The sequence below is a fragment of the Eucyclogobius newberryi genome, unplaced genomic scaffold (assembly GCF_026437365.1).
Source record: "Eucyclogobius newberryi isolate DKJ021-1_F unplaced genomic scaffold, fEucNew1.0.hap1 SCAF_31, whole genome shotgun sequence".
NCBI lineage: Eukaryota > Metazoa > Chordata > Actinopteri > Gobiiformes > Gobiidae > Eucyclogobius > Eucyclogobius newberryi.
Genome location: NW_027315957.1, coordinates 506,032 through 523,531, shown reverse-complemented (window position 1 = coordinate 523,531; position 17,500 = coordinate 506,032). Strand labels below are relative to the sequence as shown.

Genomic DNA, 17,500 nt, shown 5'->3' with positions numbered 1-17,500 from the left:
GACCCGCTTTAGACCCGCTTTAGTCCCGCTTTAGTCCCGCTTTAGACCCGCTTTAGACCCGCTTTAGTCCCGCTTTAGACCCGCTTTAGACCCGCTTTAGACCCGCTTTAGACCCGCTTTAGACCCGCTTTAGCCCACTTTAGACCCGCTTTAGTCCCGCTTTAGACCCGCTTTACACCCGCTTTAGACCCGCTTTAGACCCGCTTTAGTCCCGCTTTAGTCCCGCTTTAGACCCGCTTTACATCCGCTTTACACCCGCTTTAGTCCCGCTTTAGACCCGCTTTAGTCGCGCTTTAGTCCTGCTTTAGACCCGCTTTAGTCCCGCTTTAGTCCTGTTTTAGACCCGCTTTAGACCCGCTTTAGCTCCTCTTTAGCCCCGCTTTAGACCCGCTTTAGACCCGCTTTAGTCCCGCTTTAGTCCCGCTTTAGACCCGCTTTACACCCGCTTTACACCCGCTTTACACCCGCTTTAGACCCCCTTTAGTCCCGCTTTAGACCCGCTTTAGACCCGCTTTAGACCTGCTTTAGACCTGCTTTAGACCCGCTTTAGTCCCGCTTTAGACCCGCTTTAGTCCCGCTTTAGTCCCGCTTTAGACCCGCTTTAGACCCGCTTTAGACCCGCTTTAGTCCCGCTTTAGTCCCGCTTTAGACCCGCTTTACACCCGCTTTACACCCGCTTTAGTCCCGCTTTAGACCCGCTTTAGACCCGCTTTACACCCGCTTTACACCCGCTTTACACCCGCTTTAGACCCCCTTTAGTCCCGCTTTAGACCCGCTTTAGACCCGCTTTAGACCCGCTTTAGACCCGCTTTAGTCCCGCTTTAGACCCGCTTTAGACCCGCTTTAGACCCGCTTTAGACCCGCTTTAGTCCCGCTTTAGTCCCGCTTTAGACCCGCTTTAGACCCGCTTTAGTCCCGCTTTAGACCCGCTTTAGACCCGCTTTAGACCCGCTTTAGACCCGCTTTAGACCCGCTTTAGACCCGCTTTAGCCCACTTTAGACCCGCTTTAGTCCCGCTTTAGACCCGCTTTACACCCGCTTTAGACCCGCTTTAGACCCGCTTTAGTCCCGCTTTAGACCCGCTTTACATCCGCTTTACACCCGCTTTAGTCCCGCTTTACACCCGCTTTAGACCCGCTTTACACCCGCTTTACACCCGCTTTAGACCCCCTTTAGTCCCGCTTTAGACCTGCTTTAGACCCGCTTTAGACCCGCTTTACACCCGCTTTACACCCGCTTTAGACCCCCTTTAGTCCCGCTTTAGACCTGCTTTAGACCCGCTTTAGACCCGCTATAGACCCGCTTTACACCCGCTTTAGACTCCCTTTAGTCCCGCTTTACACCTTCTTTAGTCCCGCTTTAGATCCGCTATAGACCCGCTATAGACCCGCTTTAGACCCGCTTTAGACCCGCTTTAGACCCGCTTTAGTCCCGCTTTAGACCCGCTTTAGACCCGCTTTAGACCCGCTTTAGTCCCGCTTTAGACCCGCTTTAGACCCGCTTTACACCCGCTTTAGACCCGCTTTACACCCGCTTTAGACCCGCTTTAGACCCGCTTTAGTCCCGCTTTAGACCCGCTTTAGACCCGCTTTAGACCCGCTTTAGACCCGCTTTAGTCCCGCTTTAGTCCCGCTTTAGACCCGCTTTACATCCGCTTTTCACCCGCTTTAGTCCCGCTTTAGACCCGCTTTAGTCGCGCTTTAGTCCTGCTTTAGACCCGCTTTAGTCCCGCTTTAGTCCTGTTTTAGACCCGCTTTAGACCCGCTTTAGACCCGCTTTAGCTCCTCTTTAGCCCCGCTTTAGACCCGCTTTAGACCCGCTTTAGACCCGCTTTAGTCCCGCTTTAGACCCGCTTTAGACCCGCTTTACACCCGCTTTACACCCGCTTTACACCCGCTTTAGACCCCCTTTAGTCTCGCTTTAGACCCGCTTTAGACCCGCTTTAGACCCGCTTTAGACCCGCTTTAGTCCCGCTTTAGACCCGCTTTAGTCCCGCTTTAGTCCCGCTTTAGACCCGCTTTAGACCCGCTTTAGACCCGCTTTAGTCCCGCTTTAGTCCCGCTTTAGACCCGCTTTACACCCGCTTTACACCCGCTTTAGTCCCGCTTTAGACCCGCTTTACATCCGCTTTACACCCGCTTTAGTCCCGCTTTAGACCCGCTTTAGTCGCGCTTTAGTCCTGCTTTAGACCCGCTTTAGTCCCGCTTTAGTCCTGTTTTAGACCCGCTTTAGACCCGCTTTAGCTCCTCTTTAGCCCCGCTTTAGACCCGCTTTAGACCCGCTTTAGACCCGCTTTAGTCCCGCTTTAGTCCCGCTTTAGACCCGCTTTACACCCGCTTTACACCCGCTTTACACCCGCTTTAGACCCCCTTTAGTCCTGTTTTAGACCCGCTTTAGACCCGCTTTAGCTCCTCTTTAGCCCCGCTTTAGACCCGCTTTAGACCCGCTTTAGACCCGCTTTAGTCCCGCTTTAGTCCCGCTTTAGACCCGCTTTACACCCGCTTTACACCCGCTTTACACCCGCTTTAGACCCGCTTTAGACCCCCTTTAGTCCCGCTTTACACCCGCTTTACACCCGCTTTACACCCGCTTTAGACCCCCTTTAGTCTCGCTTTAGACCCGCTTTAGACCCGCTTTAGACCCGCTTTAGACCCGCTTTAGACCCGCTTTAGTCCCGCTTTAGACCCGCTTTAGTCCCGCTTTAGTCCCGCTTTAGACCCGCTTTAGACCCGCTTTAGACCCGCTTTAGTCCCGCTTTAGTCCCGCTTTAGACCCGCTTTACACCCGCTTTACACCCGCTTTAGTCCCGCTTTAGACCCGCTTTACATCCGCTTTACACCCGCTTTAGTCCCGCTTTAGACCCGCTTTAGTCGCGCTTTAGTCCTGCTTTAGACCCGCTTTAGTCCCGCTTTAGTCCTGTTTTAGACCCGCTTTAGACCCGCTTTAGCTCCTCTTTAGCCCCGCTTTAGACCCGCTTTAGACCCGCTTTAGACCCGCTTTAGTCCCGCTTTAGTCCCGCTTTAGACCCGCTTTACACCCGCTTTACACCCGCTTTACACCCGCTTTAGACCCCCTTTAGTCCCGCTTTAGACCCGCTTTAGACCCGCTTTAGACCTGCTTTAGTCCTGCTTTAGTCCCGCTTTAGACCCGCTTTAGTCCCGCTTTAGTCCCGCTTTAGACCCGCTTTAGACCCGCTTTAGACCCGCTTTAGTCCCGCTTTAGTCCCGCTTTAGACCCGCTTTACACCCGCTTTACACCCGCTTTAGTCCCGCTTTAGACCCGCTTTAGACCCGCTTTACACCCGCTTTACACCCGCTTTACACCCGCTTTAGACCCCCTTTAGTCCCGCTTTAGACACGCTTTAGACCCGCTTTAGACCAGCTTTAGACCTGCTTTAGACCCGCTTTAGTCCCGCTTTAGACCCGCTTTAGACCCGCTTTAGACCCGCTTTAGACCCGCTTTAGACCCGCTTTAGACCCGCTTTAGACCCGCTTTAGTCCCGCTTTAGTCCCGCTTTAGACCCGCTTTAGACCCGCTTTAGTCCCGCTTTAGACCCGCTTTAGACCCGCTTTAGACCCGCTTTAGACCCGCTTTAGACCCGCTTTAGCCCACTTTAGACCCGCTTTAGTCCCGCTTTAGACCCGCTTTACACCCGCTTTAGACCCACTTTAGACCCGCTTTAGTCCCGCTTTAGTCCCGCTTTAGACCCGCTTTACATCCGCTTTACACCCGCTTTAGTCCCGCTTTACACCCGCTTTAGACCCGCTTTACACCCGCTTTACACCCGCTTTAGACCCCCTTTAGTCCCGCTTTAGACCTGCTTTAGACCCGCTTTAGACCCGCTATAGACCCGCTTTACACCCGCTTTAGACTCCCTTTAGTCCCGCTTTACACCTTCTTTAGTCCCGCTTTAGATCCGCTATAGACCCGCTATAGACCCGCTTTAGACCCGCTTTAGACCCGCTTTAGACCCGCTTTAGTCCCGCTTTAGACCCGCTTTAGACCCGCTTTAGACCCGCTTTAGTCCCGCTTTAGACCCGCTTTAGACCCGCTTTACACCCGCTTTAGACCCGCTTTACACCCGCTTTAGACCCGCTTTAGACCCGCTTTAGACCCGCTTTAGTCCCGCTTTAGACCCGCTTTAGACCCGCTTTAGACCCGCTTTAGACCCGCTTTAGACCCGCTTTAGACCCGCTTTAGTCCCGCTTTAGTCCCGCTTTAGACCCGCTTTACATCCGCTTTACACCCGCTTTAGTCCCGCTTTAGACCCGCTTTAGTCGCGCTTTAGTCCTGCTTTAGACCCGCTTTAGTCCCGCTTTAGTCCTGTTTTAGACCCGCTTTAGACCCGCTTTAGACCCGCTTTAGCTCCTCTTTAGCCCCGCTTTAGACCCGCTTTAGACCCGCTTTAGACCCGCTTTAGTCCCGCTTTAGACCCGCTTTAGACCCGCTTTACACCCGCTTTACACCCGCTTTACACCCGCTTTAGACCCCCTTTAGTCCCGCTTTAGACCCGCTTTAGACCCGCTTTAGACCTGCTTTAGACCTGCTTTAGACCCGCTTTAGTCCCGCTTTAGACCCGCTTTAGTCCCGCTTTAGTCCCGCTTTAGACCCGCTTTAGACCCGCTTTAGACCCGCTTTAGTCCCGCTTTAGTCCCGCTTTAGACCCGCTTTACACCCGCTTTACACCCGCTTTAGTCCCGCTTTAGACCCGCTTTACACCCGCTTTAGACCCGCTTTACACCCACTTTACACCCGCTTTACACCCGCTTTAGACCCCCTTTAGTCCCGCTTTAGACACGCTTTAGACCCGCTTTAGACCCGCTTTAGACCTGCTTTAGACCCGCTTTAGTCCCGCTTTAGACCCGGTTTAGACCCGCTTTAGACCCGCTTTAGACCCGCTTTAGTCCCGCTTTAGTCCCGCTTTAGACCCGCTTTAGACCCGCTTTAGTCCCGCTTTAGACCCTCTTTAGACCCGCTTTAGACCCGCTTTAGACCCGCTTTAGACCCGCTTTAGACCCGCTTTAGCCCACTTTAGACCCGCTTTAGTCCCGCTTTAGACCCGCTTTACACCCGCTTTAGACCCGCTTTAGACCCGCTTTAGTCCCGCTTTAGTCCCGCTTTAGACCCGCTTTACATCCGCTTTACACCCGCTTTAGTCCCGCTTTACACCCGCTTTAGACCCGCTTTACACCCGCTTTACACCCGCTTTAGACCCCCTTTAGTCCCGCTTTAGACCTGCTTTAGACCCGCTATAGACCCGCTTTACACCCGCTTTAGACTCCCTTTAGTCCCGCTTTACACCTTCTTTAGTCCCGCTTTAGATCCGCTATAGACCCGCTATAGACCCGCTTTAGACCCGCTTTAGACCCGCTTTAGTCCCGGTCCTGTTCCAGGTGACCCGCTTTAGTCCCGCTTTAGACCCGCTTTAGTCCCGCTTTGGACCCGCTTTAGACCCGCTTTAGTCCCGCTTTAGACCCGCTTTAGTCCCGCTTTGGACCCGCTTTAGACCCGCTTTAGTCCCGCTTTAGTCCCGCTTTAGTCCCGCTTTAGACCCGCTTTGGTCCCGCTTTGGACCCGCTTTAGACCCGCTTTAGTCCCGCTTTAGACCCGCTTTAGACCCGCTTTAGACCCGCTTTAGACCCGCTTTAGTCCCGCTTTAGACCCGCTTTAGACCCGCTTTAGACCCGCTTTAGTCCCGCTTTAGTCCCGCTTTAGACCCGCTTTAGTCCCGCTTTAGTCCCGCTTTAGACCCGCTTTAGACCCGCTTTAGACCCGCTTTAGCTCCTCTTTAGCCCCGCTTTAGACCCGCTTTAGACCCGCTTTAGACCCGCTTTAGTCCCGCTTTAGACCCGCTTTAGACCCGCTTTAGCTCCTCTTTAGCCCCGCTTTAGACCCGCTTTAGTCCCGCTTTAGACCCGCTTTACACCCGCTTTAGACCCGCTTTAGACCCGCTTTAGCTCCTCTTTAGCCCCGCTTTTGACCCGCTTTAGACCCGCTTTAGTCCCGCTTTAGCTCCTCTTTAGCCCCGCTTTAGACCTGCTTTAGACCCGCTTTAGACCCGCTTTAGACCCGCTTTAGTCCCGCTTTAGACCCGCTTTAGACCCGCTTTAGACCCGCTTTAGACCCGCTTTAGTCCCGCTTTAGACCCGCTTTAGACCCGCTTTACACCCGCTTTAGACCCGCTTTAGGCCCGATTTAGTCCCACTTTACGCCCGCTTTAGACCCTCTTTAGCCCCGCTTTAGTCCCGCTTTAGACCCGCTTTAGACCCGCTTTAGTCCCGCTTTAGACCCGCTTTAGACCCGCTTTAGACCCGCTTTAGACTCGCTTTAGACCCGCTTTAGTCGCGCTTTAGTCCTGCTTTAGACCCGCTTTAGTCCCGCTTTAGTCCTGTTTTAGACCCGCTTTAGACCCGCTTTAGACCCGCTTTAGCTCCTCTTTAGCCCCGCTTTAGACCCGCTTTAGACCCGCTTTAGTCCCGCTTTAGTCCCGCTTTAGACCCGCTTTACACCCGCTTTACACCCGCTTTACACCCGCTTTAGACCCCCTTTAGTCCCGCTTTAGACCCGCTTTAGACCCGCTTTAGACCTGCTTTAGACCCGCTTTAGTCCCGCTTTAGACCCGCTTTAGTCCCGCTTTAGTCCCGCTTTAGACCCGCTTTAGACCCGCTTTAGACCCGCTTTAGTCCCGCTTTAGTCCCGCTTTAGACCCGCTTTACACCCGCTTTACACCCGCTTTAGTCCCGCTTTAGACCCGCTTTACACCCGCTTTAGACCCGCTTTATACCCGCTTTACACCCGCTTTACACCCGCTTTAGACCCCCTTTAGTCCCGCTTTAGACACGCTTTAGACCCGCTTTAGACCCGCTTTAGACCTGCTTTAGACCCGCTTTAGTCCCGCTTTAGACCCGCTTTAGTCCCGCTTTAGTCCCGCTTTAGACCCGCTTTAGTCCCGCTTTAGACCCGCTTTAGACCCGCTTTAGACCCGCTTTAGACCCGCTTTAGTCCCGCTTTAGTCCCGCTTTAGACCCGCTTTAGACCCGCTTTAGTCCCGCTTTAGACCCGCTTTAGACCCGCTTTAGACCCGCTTTAGACCCGCTTTAGACCCGCTTTAGCCCACTTTAGACCCGCTTTAGTCCCGCTTTAGACCCGCTTTACACCCGCTTTAGACCCGCTTTAGACCCGCTTTAGTCCCGCTTTAGTCCCGCTTTAGACCCGCTTTACATCCGCTTTACACCCGCTTTAGTCCCGCTTTAGACCCGCTTTAGTCGCGCTTTAGTCCTGCTTTAGACCCGCTTTAGTCCCGCTTTAGTCCTGTTTTAGACCCGCTTTAGACCCGCTTTAGCTCCTCTTTAGCCCCGCTTTAGACCCGCTTTAGACCCGCTTTAGTCCCGCTTTAGTCCCGCTTTAGACCCGCTTTACACCCGCTTTACACCCGCTTTACACCCGCTTTAGACCCCCTTTAGTCCCGCTTTAGACCCGCTTTAGACCCGCTTTAGACCTGCTTTAGACCTGCTTTAGACCCGCTTTAGTCCCGCTTTAGACCCGCTTTAGTCCCGCTTTAGTCCCGCTTTAGACCCGCTTTAGACCCGCTTTAGACCCGCTTTAGTCCCGCTTTAGTCCCGCTTTAGACCCGCTTTACACCCGCTTTACACCCGCTTTAGTCCCGCTTTAGACCCGCTTTAGACCCGCTTTACACCCGCTTTACACCCGCTTTACACCCGCTTTAGACCCCCTTTAGTCCCGCTTTAGACCCGCTTTAGACCCGCTTTAGACCCGCTTTAGACCCGCTTTAGTCCCGCTTTAGACCCGCTTTAGACCCGCTTTAGACCCGCTTTAGACCCGCTTTAGTCCCGCTTTAGTCCCGCTTTAGACCCGCTTTAGACCCGCTTTAGTCCCGCTTTAGACCCGCTTTAGACCCGCTTTAGACCCGCTTTAGACCCGCTTTAGACCCGCTTTAGACCCGCTTTAGCCCACTTTAGACCCGCTTTAGTCCCGCTTTAGACCCGCTTTACACCCGCTTTAGACCCGCTTTAGACCCGCTTTAGTCCCGCTTTAGACCCGCTTTACATCCGCTTTACACCCGCTTTAGTCCCGCTTTACACCCGCTTTAGACCCGCTTTACACCCGCTTTACACCCGCTTTAGACCCCCTTTAGTCCCGCTTTAGACCTGCTTTAGACCCGCTTTAGACCCGCTTTACACCCGCTTTACACCCGCTTTAGACCCCCTTTAGTCCCGCTTTAGACCTGCTTTAGACCCGCTTTAGACCCGCTATAGACCCGCTTTACACCCGCTTTAGACTCCCTTTAGTCCCGCTTTACACCTTCTTTAGTCCCGCTTTAGATCCGCTATAGACCCGCTATAGACCCGCTTTAGACCCGCTTTAGACCCGCTTTAGACCCGCTTTAGTCCCGCTTTAGACCCGCTTTAGACCCGCTTTAGACCCGCTTTAGTCCCGCTTTAGACCCGCTTTAGACCCGCTTTACACCCGCTTTAGACCCGCTTTACACCCGCTTTAGACCCGCTTTAGACCCGCTTTAGTCCCGCTTTAGACCCGCTTTAGACCCGCTTTAGACCCGCTTTAGACCCGCTTTAGTCCCGCTTTAGTCCCGCTTTAGACCCGCTTTACATCCGCTTTTCACCCGCTTTAGTCCCGCTTTAGACCCGCTTTAGTCGCGCTTTAGTCCTGCTTTAGACCCGCTTTAGTCCCGCTTTAGTCCTGTTTTAGACCCGCTTTAGACCCGCTTTAGACCCGCTTTAGCTCCTCTTTAGCCCCGCTTTAGACCCGCTTTAGACCCGCTTTAGACCCGCTTTAGTCCCGCTTTAGACCCGCTTTAGACCCGCTTTACACCCGCTTTACACCCGCTTTACACCCGCTTTAGACCCCCTTTAGTCTCGCTTTAGACCCGCTTTAGACCCGCTTTAGACCCGCTTTAGACCCGCTTTAGTCCCGCTTTAGACCCGCTTTAGTCCCGCTTTAGTCCCGCTTTAGACCCGCTTTAGACCCGCTTTAGACCCGCTTTAGTCCCGCTTTAGTCCCGCTTTAGACCCGCTTTACACCCGCTTTACACCCGCTTTAGTCCCGCTTTAGACCCGCTTTACATCCGCTTTACACCCGCTTTAGTCCCGCTTTAGACCCGCTTTAGTCGCGCTTTAGTCCTGCTTTAGACCCGCTTTAGTCCCGCTTTAGTCCTGTTTTAGACCCGCTTTAGACCCGCTTTAGCTCCTCTTTAGCCCCGCTTTAGACCCGCTTTAGACCCGCTTTAGACCCGCTTTAGTCCCGCTTTAGTCCCGCTTTAGACCCGCTTTACACCCGCTTTACACCCGCTTTACACCCGCTTTAGACCCCCTTTAGTCCTGTTTTAGACCCGCTTTAGACCCGCTTTAGCTCCTCTTTAGCCCCGCTTTAGACCCGCTTTAGACCCGCTTTAGACCCGCTTTAGTCCCGCTTTAGTCCCGCTTTAGACCCGCTTTACACCCGCTTTACACCCGCTTTACACCCGCTTTAGACCCGCTTTAGACCCCCTTTAGTCCCGCTTTACACCCGCTTTACACCCGCTTTACACCCGCTTTAGACCCCCTTTAGTCTCGCTTTAGACCCGCTTTAGACCCGCTTTAGACCCGCTTTAGACCCGCTTTAGACCCGCTTTAGTCCCGCTTTAGACCCGCTTTAGTCCCGCTTTAGTCCCGCTTTAGACCCGCTTTAGACCCGCTTTAGACCCGCTTTAGTCCCGCTTTAGTCCCGCTTTAGACCCGCTTTACACCCGCTTTACACCCGCTTTAGTCCCGCTTTAGACCCGCTTTACATCCGCTTTACACCCGCTTTAGTCCCGCTTTAGACCCGCTTTAGTCGCGCTTTAGTCCTGCTTTAGACCCGCTTTAGTCCCGCTTTAGTCCTGTTTTAGACCCGCTTTAGACCCGCTTTAGCTCCTCTTTAGCCCCGCTTTAGACCCGCTTTAGACCCGCTTTAGACCCGCTTTAGTCCCGCTTTAGTCCCGCTTTAGACCCGCTTTACACCCGCTTTACACCCGCTTTACACCCGCTTTAGACCCCCTTTAGTCCCGCTTTAGACCCGCTTTAGACCCGCTTTAGACCTGCTTTAGTCCTGCTTTAGTCCCGCTTTAGACCCGCTTTAGTCCCGCTTTAGTCCCGCTTTAGACCCGCTTTAGACCCGCTTTAGACCCGCTTTAGTCCCGCTTTAGTCCCGCTTTAGACCCGCTTTACACCCGCTTTACACCCGCTTTAGTCCCGCTTTAGACCCGCTTTAGACCCGCTTTACACCCGCTTTACACCCGCTTTACACCCGCTTTAGACCCCCTTTAGTCCCGCTTTAGACACGCTTTAGACCCGCTTTAGACCAGCTTTAGACCTGCTTTAGACCCGCTTTAGTCCCGCTTTAGACCCGCTTTAGACCCGCTTTAGACCCGCTTTAGACCCGCTTTAGACCCGCTTTAGACCCGCTTTAGACCCGCTTTAGTCCCGCTTTAGTCCCGCTTTAGACCCGCTTTAGACCCGCTTTAGTCCCGCTTTAGACCCGCTTTAGACCCGCTTTAGACCCGCTTTAGACCCGCTTTAGACCCGCTTTAGCCCACTTTAGACCCGCTTTAGTCCCGCTTTAGACCCGCTTTACACCCGCTTTAGACCCACTTTAGACCCGCTTTAGTCCCGCTTTAGTCCCGCTTTAGACCCGCTTTACATCCGCTTTACACCCGCTTTAGTCCCGCTTTACACCCGCTTTAGACCCGCTTTACACCCGCTTTACACCCGCTTTAGACCCCCTTTAGTCCCGCTTTAGACCTGCTTTAGACCCGCTTTAGACCCGCTATAGACCCGCTTTACACCCGCTTTAGACTCCCTTTAGTCCCGCTTTACACCTTCTTTAGTCCCGCTTTAGATCCGCTATAGACCCGCTATAGACCCGCTTTAGACCCGCTTTAGACCCGCTTTAGACCCGCTTTAGTCCCGCTTTAGACCCGCTTTAGACCCGCTTTAGACCCGCTTTAGTCCCGCTTTAGACCCGCTTTAGACCCGCTTTACACCCGCTTTAGACCCGCTTTACACCCGCTTTAGACCCGCTTTAGACCCGCTTTAGACCCGCTTTAGTCCCGCTTTAGACCCGCTTTAGACCCGCTTTAGACCCGCTTTAGACCCGCTTTAGACCCGCTTTAGACCCGCTTTAGTCCCGCTTTAGTCCCGCTTTAGACCCGCTTTACATCCGCTTTACACCCGCTTTAGTCCCGCTTTAGACCCGCTTTAGTCGCGCTTTAGTCCTGCTTTAGACCCGCTTTAGTCCCGCTTTAGTCCTGTTTTAGACCCGCTTTAGACCCGCTTTAGACCCGCTTTAGCTCCTCTTTAGCCCCGCTTTAGACCCGCTTTAGACCCGCTTTAGACCCGCTTTAGTCCCGCTTTAGACCCGCTTTAGACCCGCTTTACACCCGCTTTACACCCGCTTTACACCCGCTTTAGACCCCCTTTAGTCCCGCTTTAGACCCGCTTTAGACCCGCTTTAGACCTGCTTTAGACCTGCTTTAGACCCGCTTTAGTCCCGCTTTAGACCCGCTTTAGTCCCGCTTTAGTCCCGCTTTAGACCCGCTTTAGACCCGCTTTAGACCCGCTTTAGTCCCGCTTTAGTCCCGCTTTAGACCCGCTTTACACCCGCTTTACACCCGCTTTAGTCCCGCTTTAGACCCGCTTTACACCCGCTTTAGACCCGCTTTACACCCACTTTACACCCGCTTTACACCCGCTTTAGACCCCCTTTAGTCCCGCTTTAGACACGCTTTAGACCCGCTTTAGACCCGCTTTAGACCTGCTTTAGACCCGCTTTAGTCCCGCTTTAGACCCGGTTTAGACCCGCTTTAGACCCGCTTTAGACCCGCTTTAGTCCCGCTTTAGTCCCGCTTTAGACCCGCTTTAGACCCGCTTTAGTCCCGCTTTAGACCCTCTTTAGACCCGCTTTAGACCCGCTTTAGACCCGCTTTAGACCCGCTTTAGACCCGCTTTAGCCCACTTTAGACCCGCTTTAGTCCCGCTTTAGACCCGCTTTACACCCGCTTTAGACCCGCTTTAGACCCGCTTTAGTCCCGCTTTAGTCCCGCTTTAGACCCGCTTTACATCCGCTTTACACCCGCTTTAGTCCCGCTTTACACCCGCTTTAGACCCGCTTTACACCCGCTTTACACCCGCTTTAGACCCCCTTTAGTCCCGCTTTAGACCTGCTTTAGACCCGCTATAGACCCGCTTTACACCCGCTTTAGACTCCCTTTAGTCCCGCTTTACACCTTCTTTAGTCCCGCTTTAGATCCGCTATAGACCCGCTATAGACCCGCTTTAGACCCGCTTTAGACCCGCTTTAGACCCGCTTTAGTCCCGCTTTAGACCCGCTTTAGACCCGCTTTACACCCGCTTTAGACCCGCTTTACACCCTCTTCAGCCCTCTTTAGCCCTCTTCAGCCCCTCTTTAGGCCCTCTTTAGTCCCTCTTCAGCCCCTCTTCAGCCCCTCTTTAGCCCCTCTTTAGCCCTCTTTAGCCCTCTTTAGTCCCTCTTTAGTCCCTCTTTAGCCCCTCTTTAGTCCCTCTTTAGCCCCTCTTTAGCCCTCTTTAGCCCTCTTTAGCCCTCTTCAGCCCCTCTTTAGGCCCTCTTTAGTCCCTCTTCAGCCCCTCTTCAGCCCCTCTTTAGCCCCTCTTTAGCCCTCTTTAGCCCTCTTTAGTCCCTCTTTAGCCCCTCTTTAGCCCCTCTTTAGCCCTCTTTAGCCCCTCTTTAGCCCTCTTTAGCCCTCTTTAGCCCTCTTCAGCCCCTCTTTAGCCCCTCTTTAGTCCCTCTTTAGCCCCTCTTTAGCCCCTCTTTAGCCCTCTTTAGCCCTCTTTAGCCCCTCTTTAGTCCCTCTTTAGCCCCTCTTTAGCCCTCTTCAGCCCCTCTTTAGTCCCTCTTTAGTCCTCTTTAGCCCCTTTTTAGCCCTCTTTATTCCTCTTCAGCCCCTCTTTAGCCCTCTTCAGCCCCTATTTAGTCCCTCTTTAGCCCCTCTTCAGCCCCTCTTCAGCCCTCTTTAGTCCCTCTTTAGTCCCTCTTTAGCCCCTCTGTAGCCCTCTTTAGCCCTCTTTAGTCCCTCTTTAGCCCCTCTTTAGCCCTCTTTAGCCCCTTTTTAGCCCTCTTTATTCCTCTTCAGCCCCTCTTTAGGCCCTCTTTAGTCCCTCTTCAGCCCCTCTTTAGCCCTCTTTAGCCCTCTTTAGCCCTCTATAGCCCTCTTTAGCCCCTCTTTAGTCCCTCTTCAGCCCCTCTTTAGCCCTCTTTAGCCCCTCTTCAGCCCCTCTTTAGCCCCTCTTTAGCCCTCTTTAGCCCTCTTCAGCCCCTCTTTAGCCCTCTTTAGCCCTCTTTAGCCCTCTTTAGCCCCTCTTCAGCCCCTCTTTAGCCCCTCTTCAGCCCCTCTTTAGCCCTCTTTAGCCGTCTTTAGCCCCTCTTTAGTCCCTCTTCAGCCCCTCTTTAGCCCTCTTTAGCCCCTCTTCAGCCCCTCTTTAGCCCCTCTTCAGCCCCTCTTTAGCCCTCTTTAGCCGTCTTTAGCCCCTCTTTAGTCCCTCTTCAGCCCCTCTTTAGCCCTCTTTAGTCCCTCTTTAGCCCTCTTTAGCCCTCTTCAGCCCCTCTTTAGCCCTCTTCAGCCCCTCTTTAGCCCCTCTTTAGCCCTCTTTAGCCCTCTTCAGCCCCTCTTTAGCCCTCTTTAGCCCTCTTTAGCCCTCTTTAGCCCCTCTTCAGCCCCTCTTTAGCCCCTCTTCAGCCCCTCTTTAGCCCCTCTTTAGCCGTCTTTAGCCCCTCTTTAGTCCCTCTTCAGCCCCTCTTTAGCCCTCTTTAGTCCCTCTTCAGCCCCTCTTTAGCCCCTCTTCAGCCCCTCTTTAGCCCTCTTTAGCCCCTCTTTAGCCCCTCTTTAGTCCCTCTTTAGCCCCTCTTTAGCCCTCTTTAGCCCTCTTCAGCCCCTCTTTAGCCCCTCTTCAGCCCCTCTTTAGTCCCTCTTTAGTCCCTCTTTAGCCCCTCTTTAGTCCCTCTTTAGCCCCTCTTTAGCCCTCTTTAGCCCTCTTCAGCCCCTCTTCAGCCCCTCTTTAGCCCTCTTTAGCCCTCTTTAGCCCTCTTCAGCCCCTCTTTAGCCCTCTTTAGCCCTCTTTAGCCCTCTTCAGCCCCTCTTTAGCCCTCTTTAGCCCTCTTTAGCCCCTCTTTAGCCCTCTTTAGCCCTCTTTAGTCCCTCTTCAGCCCCTCTTTAGCCCTCTTTAGTCCCTCTTCAGCCCCTCTTTAGCCCCTCTTTAGCCCTCTTTAGCCCTCTTTAGCCCCTCTTTAGTCCCTCTTTAGCCCCTCTTTAGCCCTCTTTAGCCCTCTTCAGCCCCTCTTTAGTCCCTCTTCAGCCCCTCTTTAGTCCCTCTTCAGCCCCTCTTTAGGCCCTCTTTAGTCCCTCTTCAGCCCCTCTTTAGCCCTCTTTAGCCCTCTTTAGCCCTCTTTAGCCCCTCTTTAGTCCCTCTTCAGCCCCTCTTTAGCCCTCTTCAGCCCCTCTTTAGCCCCTCTTTAGCCCTCTTTAGCCCTCTTCAGCCCCTCTTTAGCCCTCTTTAGCCCTCTTTAGCCCCTCTTCAGCCCCTCTTTAGCCCCTCTTCAGCCCCTCTTTAGCCCTCTTTAGCCGTCTTTAGCCCCTCTTTAGTCCCTCTTCAGCCCCTCTTTAGCCCTCTTTAGTCCCTCTTCAGCCCCTCTTTAGCCCTCTTTAGCCCTCTTTAGCCCTCTTCAGCCCCTCTTTAGCCCTCTTCAGCCCCTCTTTAGCCCTCTTTAGCCCCTCTTCAGCCCCTCTTTAGCCCCTCTTTAGCCCTCTTTAGCCCTCTTCAGCCCCTCTTTAGCCCTCTTTAGCCCTCTTTAGCCCTCTTTAGCCCTCTTTAGCCCTCTTTAGCCCCTCTTCAGCCCCTCTTTAGCCCTCTTTAGCCGTCTTTAGCCCCTCTTTAGTCCCTCTTCAGCCCCTCTTTAGCCCTCTTTAGTCCCTCTTCAGCCCCTCTTTAGCCCCTCTTCAGCCCCTCTTTAGCCCTCTTTAGCCGTCTTTAGCCCCTCTTTAGTCCCTCTTCAGCCCCTCTTTAGCCCTCTTTAGTCCCTCTTCAGCCCCTCTTTAGCCCTCTTTAGCCCTCTTCAGCCCCTCTTTAGCCCTCTTCAGCCCCTCTTTAGCCCTCTTTAGCCCCTCTTTAGCCCTCTTTAGCCCTCTTCAGCCCCTCTTTAGCCCTCTTCAGCCCCTCTTTAGCCCTCTTTAGCCCTCTTTAGCCCTCTTTAGCCCTCTTTAGCCCTCTTTAGCCCCTCTTTAGCCCTCTTTAGCCCCTCTTCAGCCCCTCTTTAGCCCCTCTTCAGCCCCTCTTTAGCCCTCTTTAGCCGTCTTTAGCCCCTCTTTAGTCCCTCTTCAGCCCCTCTTTAGCCCTCTTTAGCCCTCTTCAGCCCCTCTTTAGCCCTCTTTAGTCCCTCTTCAGCCCCTCTTTAGCCCCTCTTCAGCCCCTCTTTAGCCCTCTTTAGCCGTCTTTAGCCCCTCTTTAGTCCCTCTTCAGCCCCTCTTCAGCCCCTCTTTAGCCCTCTTTAGCCGTCTTTAGCCCCTCTTTAGTCCCTCTTCAGCCCCTCTTTAGCCCTCTTTAGTCCCTCTTCAGCCCCTCTTTAGCCCTCTTTAGCCCTCTTCAGCCCCTCTTTAGCCCTCTTCAGCCCCTCTTTAGCCCTCTTTAGCCCCTCTTTAGCCCCTCTTTAGCCCTCTTTAGCCCTCTTTAGCCCTCTTCAGCCCCTCTTTAGCCCTCTTTAGCCCTCTTTAGCCCTCTTTAGCCCCTCTTCAGCCCCTCTTTAGCCCCTCTTCAGCCCCTCTTTAGCCCCTCTTTAGCCGTCTTTAGTCCCTCTTTAGTCCCTCTTCAGCCCCTCTTTAGCCCTCTTTAGTCCCTCTTCAGCCCCTCTTTAGCCCCTCTTCAGCCCCTCTTTAGCCCTCTTTAGCCCTCTTTAGCCCCTCTTTAGTCCCTCTTTAGCCCCTCTTTAGCCCTCTTTAGCCCTCTTCAGCCCCTCTTTAGCCCCTCTTCAGCCCCTCTTTAGTCCCTCTTTAGTCCCTCTTTAGCCCCTCTTTAGTCCCTCTTTAGCCCCTCTTTAGCCCTCTTTAGCCCTCTTCAGCCCCTCTTCAGCCCCTCTTTAGCCCTCTTTAGCCCTCTTTAGCCCTCTTCAGCCCCTCTTTAGCCCTCTTTAGCCCTCTTTAGCCCTCTTCAGCCCCTCTTTAGCCCTCTTTAGCCCTCTTTAGCCCCTCTTTAGCCCTCTTTAGCCCTCTTTAGTCCCTCTTCAGCCCCTCTTTAGCCCTCTTTAGTCCCTCTTCAGCCCCTCTTTAGCCCCTCTTTAGCCCTCTTTAGCCCTCTTTAGCCCCTCTTTAGTCCCTCTTTAGCCCCTCTTTAGCCCTCTTTAGCCCTCTTCAGCCCCTCTTTAGTCCCTCTTCAGCCCCTCTTTAGTCCCTCTTCAGCCCCTCTTTAGGCCCTCTTTAGTCCCTCTTCAGCCCCTCTTTAGCCCTCTTTAGCCCTCTTTAGCCCTCTTTAGCCCCTCTTTAGTCCCTCTTCAGCCCCTCTTTAGCCCTCTTCAGCCCCTCTTTAGCCCCTCTTTAGCCCTCTTTAGCCCTCTTCAGCCCCTCTTTAGCCCTCTTTAGCCCTCTTTAGCCCTCTTTAGCCCCTCTTCAGCCCCTCTTTAGCCCCTCTTCAGCCCCTCTTTAGCCCTCTTTAGCCGTCTTTAGCCCCTCTTTAGTCCCTCTTCAGCCCCTCTTTAGCCCTCTTTAGTCCCTCTTCAGCCCCTCTTTAGCCCTCTTTAGCCCTCTTTAGCCCTCTTCAGCCCCTCTTTAGCCCTCTTCAGCCCCTCTTTAGCCCTCTTTAGCCCCTCTTCAGCCCCTCTTTAGCCCCTCTTTAGCCCTCTTTAGCCCTCTTCAGCCCCTCTTTAGCCCTCTTTAGCCCTCTTTAGCCCTCTTTAGCCCTCTTTAGCCCTCTTTAGCCCCTCTTCAGCCCCTCTTTAGCCCTCTTTAGCCGTCTTTAGCCCCTCTTTAGTCCCTCTTCAGCCCCTCTTTAGCCCTCTTTAGTCCCTCTTCAGCCCCTCTTTAGCCCCTCTTCAGCCCCTCTTTAGCCCTCTTTAGCCGTCTTTAGCCCCTCTTTAGTCCCTCTTCAGCCCCTCTTTAGCCCTCTTTAGTCCCTCTTCAGCCCCTCTTTAGCCCTCTTTAGCCCTCTTCAGCCCCTCTTTAGCCCTCTTCAGCCCCTCTTTAGCCCTCTTTAGCCCCTCTTTAGCCCTCTTTAGCCCTCTTCAGCCCCTCTTTAGCCCTCTTCAGCCCCTCTTTAGCCCTCTTTAGCCCTCTTTAGCCCTCTTTAGCCCTCTTTAGCCCCTCTTTAGCCCTCTTTAGCCCCTCTTCAGCCCCTCTTTAGCCCCTCTTCAGCCCCTCTTTAGCCCTCTTTAGCCGTCTTTAGCCCCTCTTTAGTCCCTCTTCAGCCCCTCTTTAGCCCTCTTTAGC

The 17,500-nt window shown here is 53.6% G+C and overlaps 1 protein-coding gene across 1 annotated transcript in view; it reads left to right on the top strand.

Moving 5' to 3' along the window:
- Nucleotides 1-17,500, top strand: part of LOC140374767 (uncharacterized) — a 56,596-nt gene that overhangs the window by 16,803 nt on the left and 22,293 nt on the right. The gene's annotated exons all lie outside the window — the stretch shown is intronic.